Genomic DNA, 10,020 nt, shown 5'->3' with positions numbered 1-10,020 from the left:
TAGCTAGGTCAACTGAAGAATTCTTACATGTCAAACCTTCTATCAAAGGCTTTCATAAATACACAGTGATCACCAGGTGGAAGATTACTAGTTCTCAAATGCACACTGATCACCAGGAGCAACACAAGCAGTAAAACAAAATTTGTGAAGTAATCTTCTAGTTGAAGTAAACAAATAAGTCTAAATATGCCATGGAATGTGCAAGATGTATGGAATTGAGGGAGAAAATGAGAAGCTAATATTTAGTGGGATCGATTTGACAGAGTAAAAAGCCAAAATGATAAGACCAATTTAATAAACCACAAGTAGATCGATATATGACTGAAAACATGGCAACTATAAATCAAAAGCACGAGAACATTAGTACCAATGATTCAATGGAAACACATACAATCCATTGTCCACAAGATTTCATTAGTATGCAGTTTTGAATAGAAAGGCTACTAATCAATGCACACCCAAGAGGTAACATGATACAACAGTCTAAATTCAAAAGGCCATTAGTATTTCCATAAAACCCATTGTCCTTGATAGAAACTATCCTAGAACTACACATCCATATGGTTCAGTTACTGGAACAGTAACGTGTGTCCACCAAAACAACTGATGATTACAGATTTTTCGGAAACTGATCCCTGACCACTTGTCAATCCTGACCGAACCATTTCCTAAACTTTGGAAAGCGACCTGTAGAAAAATATAATAAATTATATGACTGAAAGTAAATTGATTTAAATTACAAACATAATCGAACATTGAAGATATGAACCCAAACAATGTTAAGGTTTAAACACCCTATGTGTATGCGTAGCTTGTCACTCCCCAATCCCAACATTATGACATAGAGAACTACACAGAAAAGGAAAAGCAGAAGAAAAGAAAAAAACCTGCATTTAAAGAAATTCAATTTGGAAGTTGGAACCAAACTATTGCTTCTTTCAAAAGTCTAGTATGTTTCTACCATACAAATATAGAAGATACAGATTTCAAAAGAACACATTCACAAATCCCTTGCACCGAAGGGATCAGACCCAAAAGGTTTAGAAGATAGTAGGTTAGTAAATAGTAACACAGAAACAAAAAGAAAGGAAGAGTGGCAAAATTAAAACTTTATGAACTCTGCACTCATTCCATATGCTGCATCCTAAGTATCTGCTCAATAGAAATTCTTTCAAAAACAATTCTCAAACAACTTAAGGGTATGTCGAAAGGTACTTAATAGGGATTTAACCAACTCAGAAATTAAACTAACGGAACCCGGAAATGAATGTCAACATAGTTCCGATCCTCCCAAAAGGAAATAAGGAAAAGAAATTAGATTGAAAAAAATCGACCTTAGAACTCTGATAAAAACCCAATCTTCTTCCTCTCGTCAATAGTCAAACCAAACTCTCAAGTTGTCTCTCTCTCTCTCTCTCTCTCACACCATACTTGCTCAAAAGATCCCTCATCACCACACAAGAAAAGTCTAATTTTCTTCTCTCTTTAAACACATGTTCTCCCAGCAATAAAGAGCACCCACTGCCCACACTCTTCCAGAAAACTTTTAGATAGAACCAAAGTGAGAAACAAAAAGGCAAAATAATATATAGATAAACTAAAAGGTGTAGATAAAAGTTTCTATACCTTGTACGGTTGCTATCAAGGAAAGAGCATGAGCAGGAGACTACACAACTTCCGCTTTGATTCGTTCAACATAAGTTCCCTGCCCAAGAAAATAGCACTTTCAATACAAAACTCATCACTATCCAGAAGCCATATTTTAGATGATTTCTGGAGTCTAGAGCATGTAAACTACTCCAAGTGACCATTTACTCTATTGTGCTAAACATGAGGAAGTTGCCACAACCAATAGAAACCTTTGGTTACAGTCTATGTAATAAAAAAAACAAGACGAAATGAGGAGAGTTGGAACAGGAAATCAAAATCATTGGAATACAGAGATGTAATTATGCAATCCTATTTGCACGAATGAGTATAGACTATGCCCTCGGTATATGAAAAAAATTGAAATGTCCCGATAGGATTCTATGTCCTCAAAAACCATCAACAACGCAAAAAAGAATCCACTGTGCTCCATAATTTGGATTCTCTAATCTAAATTGACTACACCGTATCAGTACAATCAACTCAAACGAAGCAAATATGTAGCAAACTCAATAGCCCGACTGCTCTAATTAACCATTAACATCAACTTAATTTAAAAAAAAAAAAAATGAAATTTATGATTCTCAGAACTGAATTTGAGCATATTGAATATGGGGTTTGCAAACCTGAGGTCATTGAAGATACGTCTGATTGCATTCCGATACGGATTTCGACCATCGCCGACGAAACGCAGCGTTTTGATCAGCATCTAGTCTCTCTCAGCACACAGAGAGGTGCGAATGTGTTTGATTCTCATCACAGAAGAGAGGCGAAAGAAACAAAGATTGGGTTTCTGAACTGAAATTTCTAGGTCGGCGGTCGGGGACGAACAACACCAGCAAGAGGAAATGAAATGGATCCCAGACTAAGCCCTACTGCTAAATTTTGTTTATATATCCTCTCAAACGATGTCGTTCCATCCCTAACCTCGGTATTTTTCAAAAATTGAAATGGCCCCCCAAAAAATTAAAAATTTGAATATCCCGCCTAATATTCCCATCCTAATGAGGGAAGGCAACCCTAAACTTAACATCTCGTGACAAACTTTCGAGTAAAAAATTTGTGTCAATTCTAAATTCTCAAAATTTTAAATTCTCAATGTTATGCATAATCGTTTTAATGAGAAATACATTTTAGTAATTGTCTTAATCTACGACAAACGAGGCTAATTTTTTTCACAATACATATTACTATGTGACTAATACATCTAATCTACTGTTTATAATTTTGAATCTACTAACTTTGTCTAAGTTTTTTTTAATTTTTTTTATTTGTCAATCACACAGTGTCCTCAAAGGCTTCCTAACTTTGTCTAAGTTATTCATTGGCTATAGATAAATGTATACCATTAAATATGGACACGGTCAATGATAATGAATACGGTCAAAACCCGACCATTGGATGCGATATTTTAGATGTTATATGCATATGATAAAAAATTTATTCGCATTTATACTCCTATATTCAGATTTGCTCATCTAAGGGACAGTTTTAAGGGACTGTGAGGGACAAATGTATCTTAACCACATGTATTAAATACAAAAGCAGAAATTATAACAACTTAAAACTGTACATTTATTTTCAACCGTCAGATTCTCTTGTCTCTTACAGTCCCTTAAAAACTGTCTCTTAGGTGAGCAGGCCTTCTCCTATATTTAATTCATGACAAGTTTTGAAGAACAATTTTTAGATGTTATATGCATATGATAAAAAAATTATTCACATTTATACTCCTATATTTATTCATGACAATTTTTGAAGAACAATTTAATTGAGAGTGCAGTCGCGGGTAGATGGAGATAGGCCATGTGAGAGTGCAGTCACAAACCTCTTGAAAGCTAGAGTCGTGACAAAGCCATTATCAACGTTTTAGAGGAAAGGAATATATTTGGTAAAGTCTGCTCACCTAAGGGACTGTTTTTAAGGGACTGTGAGGGACAAATGAATCTGATGGCTGAAAATAAATGCACAGTTTTAAGTTGTTATAATTTCTGCTTTTTTATTTCATACATGTGGTTTAGATGCATTTGTCCCTCACAGTCTCTTAAAATTGTCCCTTAGGTGAGCAAGCCTGTATATTTGTAATCAACTTAGAGGATAAGAGCTTTACTAATGGAGTGTTGGCTACAACCTTGTTCACCAAGCTAATGGAATTTTTTCCACGTTGCTAAAGAAAAACCCAGCACATTCATATTGAAATCTACAGATAAAGGACCTAACAAAACCGAGCACATTCATATTGCAAACTCAGGATCTTGAAAACCACACGAATTCAAAAAACCAAAAAAGGTGGAAAGGAGCACAATTCAATAGGAAGAAGAAGTTGAAGAGAGAAAAGAAAAACATACGCAATGGGAAAAATTAGGGCAGAAATAAATGAGCGAGACATGACCAAAGATATCCATATATATGTTATCTTCATTAATTATTAAGTTTAAAAGAGAAGCAAATAGCAGAACGACAATGAAAAGTTAGAGGTTCTTATCAACGCGACGCTTTTAGAGAAAAGGCTAAACACTATCCCATTTAACTATAGGGTTTTTGTCAATTTACCCCATTTTTAGAGATTTTTTTCCCACTTACCCCATTAAGTTTTTTTAATTATCTCTTACTCAAAACACTCTAAGGAGGTTTTCCCTAATACCCCATTAAGATTTTTTTAAATTTTTTTTTTTTAATACCATTTTACATTCACCCCTTTGTTACTTAGAGAGAGAGAGAGAGAAACCATAGGAGACTTCACCGGAACCCCGTCACCGGCCGCCGGAATCAGGCCAACTTTCGCAGGATTTCAGTCACCTGCCGCCGCTCACCGGGATTTGTTGAAAATCTCACCGAAAATGTTTTTTTTGCCCCCAATAGACATCTATTGCCCTTTAATAGAGGGGCAATAGACCTCTATTGCTTTAATAGACGTTTATTGCCCTAATAGACGTTTATTGCCCCAATAGACCTCTACTGCCCCCAATAGACGACTATCAGCCATGTATTGCCCCCTAATAGACGTCTATTGCCCCCAACAAAACTTTCAGTCGCCGAAATGGGAACCAATCTCTTTAAATTTGGACAAATAAACTTTGATTAAATAAAAAAACCGAGGAGATTACATAAATTTAAAACGTCTATTGCCCCCCAATAGACATTTAACAGACCTCTATTGCCCCCCAATAGACGTCTATTGCCCTCATACAGGGGCAGAGCTATGTTTAGGTCCGGCGGGGTCCGGACCCCCCTTAAGTTTTTGACAGATACGCTCAATACCAAGCATTGCAGTGATAAAGCTTTAAAAAATTATTTTATCCAATACATGGACCCCCCCCCCCCCTCCATTTCCCTTCCTCCCCCAAACCCAATCCCACACTACCAAGTGCCACGTGCCACTTGCTAGGTAAGAGAAAGAAAATAATAACAGAAAGATAGATAGATCATAAATGTCTCCCTGATTACTATTCTATATATAATATTTATTGAATTGAAATTGGTTAACTAAAAATAATTAACAATTGGTTAGATTAATAAAATGAAATATATAATATGCAATAGATGTTAGAGTTTTTAATGAGAAGTTTTCTGTCAATTTTGTGCCTCTACTTTTTATTTCGAGTCTGCGACTACAATGGTGTGGAGCTAAATTTTCAGAAATTCATTCTCGATTAAACAAATATGGTTTTATAAGATTTTGTAGATTTAGCCCTCTAAAGTATTCAATTCTTTGTTTATGAGTATTGTGATGAAAAATAATCTACAAAAATGCAACATTTAACGTATGGTTAACTAAAATAAATAATTAAAATTATAAATCTAGTCCAGACTCAGACCCCCCCAAAGTAAAATTCCTAGTTCCGCCACTGCCCTCATAAAACAATTTTTTTTTTCTTTCTTTTTTCTTTCCTTCTGGACTTTCTGCCCCCATTTTACAAAAAAAATAAAATAATAATAATAATAATAATAATAATAATAATAATAATAATAATAATAATAATAAATAAAAACTGCCTGCGTTCGACCGGCTTCTACTCCACCTCCGGCAACGTCGAACCAACCGGTTCATACTGAACTGCTTCTCCTTTTCTTGGTACAATCTGATGTACCAAGTTCCGGTATGAATCCCAATTGCTAAACCTGATTCATACAATATTACTAATTTAGAAATTTGTGATTTTTTCCCTTTTGTTTATATATCCTCTCAAACGATGTCGTTCCATCCCTAACCTCGGTATTTTTAAAAAATTGAAATGGCCCCCCAAAAAATTAAAAATTTGAATATCCCGCCTAATATTGGCAACCCTAAACTTAACATCTCGTGACAAACTTTCGAGTAAAAAATTTGTGTCAATTCTAAATTCTCAAAATCTCAAAATTTTAAATTCTCAATGTTATGCATAATCGTTTTAATGAGAAATACATTTTAGTAATTGTCTTAATCCACCACAAACGAGGCTAATTTTTTTCACAATACATATTACTATGTGACTAATACATCGAATCTACTGTTTATAATTTTGAATTTTTGCAAAATCACAAAATAAAGATGTGTCTACTAACTTTGTCTAAGTTTTTTTTTTTAATTTTTTTTTTTATTTGTCAATCACACGGTGTCCTCAAAGGCTTCCTAGGCCCAGAGAATAACTTTGTCTAAGTTATTCATTGGTTATAGATAAATGTATACCATTAAATATGGACACGGTCAATGATAATGAATACGGTCAAAACCCGACCATTGGATGCGATATTTGAGATGTTATATGCATATGATAAAAAATTTATTCACATTTATACTCCTATATTTATTCATGACAATTTTTGAAGAACAATTTAATTGAGAGTGCAGTCGCGGGTGTTAAAACCGAAAAAAATTCATATATCCAATTACAACGAGATTGACGTCTAGTGCATTTCTATGGCAAAAGACAAAAGATTGTGAAGAAGTACAATTGTCAAGCTCGTAAAGCATTGGACTTCTAGGTTTGTTAGAAGTCTTGCCAACAATGCAATTAAAAAATAAGTTACAGTTTTGACGTCAGAAGAGAAAGAAGAAATTGAGGAGATAAAGTTTCCAACTAGTTCACTTCGAGTTGAGCTCTAAAACTCTCAATGTTGTATGCAAGTCAAACTCGTCACTAGTGCACTATATAAGCATGATGTGAAGAAAAGAAAAAGGGAGGAGACCAACCTGAAGAGGCAGCAGCGCGGAGAAGCACAGACGGAAAAAAAAAAAAAGCAGGAGCCATAGGAGAAGAAGTTTCATTCAATCCAAGGTTCAAATCTGTCTCTCATCGTCCTCCTCCATCTCCATCATTTTTTTTGCTCGCAGGTATTAAAGACCCCATGCTCAACAAACATGCCGGAGCAGCGCCTCCGATGACCATGCCGGGCAGCGTCCCGATGAACTCATGCCGGGCAGCGTCCCGATGATCCATGCCGGGCAGCGTGCCGATGAACCATGCCGGGCAGCGTCCCGATGAACATATCAGAGCAGCGCCTCCGCTGCAGGCCTTGCGCTCTCAAATCCCAGCAACAAGCCTCCCCCAGCGACAACTTTGCTCTCTCAAATCCTGGCAGCAGCGTCTCGTCTCTGTAGCACTTTCAAACTCACAAAGAAAGTCAAAGCTGCAGGTTACCACTGCTACTGACGAGCCACGCACCTCTCTTCTTCTTTGGATGTGCTATTCCTTGATCATAAACCATGACCATTGGTCTTGAAGCAAATAAGAAAAGCTGCTCCCTCCATGCCAGAAGCAAGGCAATTGGTCACTACTGGAGCTTTGCCGAGGCTCCTTACGTAGCTGAACACCATCACAACAAATGAGTAAAAAAAAAAAGCTGCAAAACATGTACAAATCACCCGGCCAAATTGATAAATGAAGCTGCAACACGCTTTGCATTCATAATGCAGAGGCTTTTAGGTGACCAAGTTGCTGAAGGGAACAAATTTTGGCCTTTGCATATAATTAGCAAAGCATGAAAATATTATCCCTTGTAAAGCCACGTATTAGGAGTTTGCATTTAAACTACCTCAAAATGGCATTGGTACATATATAAGGCAAAAGAAACAAAATATGAAGGCAATTGCTGGAGTTTTACATAAATGTATCCTAATCAAGTAAAAAAAAAGATTGGATGAAGACAAAAACTACGTCAAGAGCTACGTGTTTCTTTGTTGATCACAATTGGAAATAATGAAGGTAGTGTCATGTTCTGGACTCTTGTTTTGGAGTATGTTGCTGCCAGCAAAAAACAACAAGAGAGGGAGAACATGATAAGGGAAGCTTTTTTACATGGAGCGGTGGGTTTTGCAAGACCAAGCATGAAAGTTTAATTAACATATCTTGTCATCAAAGTATACTGGAATTCTAAACAAAAGGGAAAAATACAAGTCAAGAAAAGGGTAAACCAATTTAAAAATGTTCAAGGCAAAGAGGTTTACCACAAGACGTGTGTGTGCTCGTCTTCGATGACACCTATTGTCGAAAATACAATATTTGAATTTAGAGTTCTGATGACACCTACAAACAAGCAAAAAGGAAGTTAATTCTTCTCCTACAAACCGCACGAAGCTAAATATATTCTCCGTGATGCACTCCACCTGTTTGAATTCACTGACTGGCAAGACCAAAAGATAAGTGAGAGGACCAATCACAACTTTCAGATGATGAAATCCTCCCCTGCTAAGAACACAAATGCGATTCCACTTCCAGATCAGATTGGGAGATCGACAGTCCATCTCCAAATCTTTTATCGATCGGCAGGAGTATTATGACATCGCTTCGTGTTTGTCTGGTTTTGGTGAACAAGTGAAAAATGGAAAGGAAATGAAATGAAGGGAGAGGTGCAGAATTCCAACAGATGGGTCATTGCGGGTGCCCATATCAAATTTGGGGTTCAAAATACTTCTTGGGTGTCCATATTAAATTCAGTACCTGGAAGAAAACCTCGATGGGTGACCACGAGTTCCAAACGAAAGTTGAGAAGTGTGACTCGGAGTTGGCTCAACACAACGGGTGTCTAAATAAAAGATATCCGAATATTGGTTTCGTAAAAAAAAAAAGCTTCGAAACCCAAAATGGAAATCATTTTGGTACAAAACCAAGGAAAAGGCAAATACCCAAAATTCACAAATTTGTATGAACTACAAGGGTTTGATCCCTTCACAGGGTATGTAGGCAATCTAGCGACCCACTAGATGCAACCACAAATTCAAATCGAATCCCTGACTCCACCAGTCAAATTCGCCCAAACACCAGAAAAATAAAATCATTCTTAAATTGTCCAAAAGCAAATGCAAGGGCTCTAAACCCTCACAAATATCCCAAACACAAATCCAAAAATAAATGGGTCATCTAACCATTTAAATCCCAAATGTTGGAACTACATGTGGTTTGATCCCGCAAGGGTATGTAGGTAATCTAGAATCAAATAATCTAGATGCAACCGCATCCTAAACACTATTCCTATTCCAAAAATCCAAGCCTTCCAATGGGTCATTCACTCATTGGAACTCTTGAACTACGAGTGGCTTGATCCCTTCCCGGGTACGTAGGCAACCCATTCCAAAATTCGGGTGCAGCCGCAAAAACAAACAACCACACATTGGTTTCTTTATAAATGGAATCAAAGGGTGTTCCCTTGTAACAAGGGATTGTAATTAAGAGACACATTCTGTCTTAAATGGGTCGAACCCGAAATAATTAAAACCCTGTTCTATTAATGAATACGAGTGAAATTACGTTGGGTGACATTTTACACTTTGTGCAATTTTTTTAACCCAACAGCGGGTAGATGGAGATAGGCCATGTGAGAGTGCAGTCACGAACCTCTTGAAAGCTAGAGTCGTGACAAAGCCATTATCAACGTTTTAGAGGAAAGGAATATATTTGTAAAAGTCTGCTCACCTAAGGGACAGTTTTTAAGGGACTGTGAGGGACAAATGAATCTGATGGTTGAAAATAAATGCACAGTTTTAAGTTGTTATAATTTCTGCTTTTTTATTTCATACATGTGGTTTAGATGCATTTGTCCCTCACAGTCTCTTAAAACTATCCCTTAGGTGAGCAAGCTTGTATATTTGTAATCAACTTAAAGATCAAGGCCATAATGATGACCTACAAGGCCAATTTTTTCACACTAAGCATATTATGTGGTAAACACACTTATAAGGTTGAGTTAAACATTTTTCATTTTTTATTTCTCGGATCTATAGAAATTTTGGATATGCCTAATGAGATTGTCTAACTTCTTCATTGGTTATATAGAAATGTATACATTTCAATAGGCCTCATCAACCCGGCCCGGCCCGGCCCATTCGTGGTGGGCTTGGGTCGGGCCGGGCTTTATTGTAAATCGAAGGATCCAAGCCCATCCATATAAAGCGGG

At 36.7% G+C, this 10,020-nt stretch overlaps 1 long non-coding RNA gene across 1 annotated transcript; it reads right to left on the bottom strand.

The window, feature by feature from the left end:
• Positions 1 to 318: 318 nt before the first annotated feature.
• On the bottom strand, positions 319 to 2,505 carry LOC112181435. Its single transcript, XR_002928857.2, has 3 exons — positions 2,274 to 2,505; positions 1,627 to 1,705; positions 319 to 687 (listed from the first exon to the last, which is right to left on the bottom strand). It is a non-coding gene; the product is annotated as an uncharacterized LOC112181435 (long non-coding RNA).
• Between the last annotated feature and the right edge of the window lie 7,515 nt (positions 2,506 to 10,020).

This window comes from Rosa chinensis, unplaced genomic scaffold (assembly GCF_002994745.2).
Source record: "Rosa chinensis cultivar Old Blush unplaced genomic scaffold, RchiOBHm-V2 RchiOBHmChr0c44, whole genome shotgun sequence".
NCBI lineage: Eukaryota > Viridiplantae > Streptophyta > Magnoliopsida > Rosales > Rosaceae > Rosa > Rosa chinensis.
This window is presented reverse-complemented; position numbering and strand designations above follow the sequence as displayed.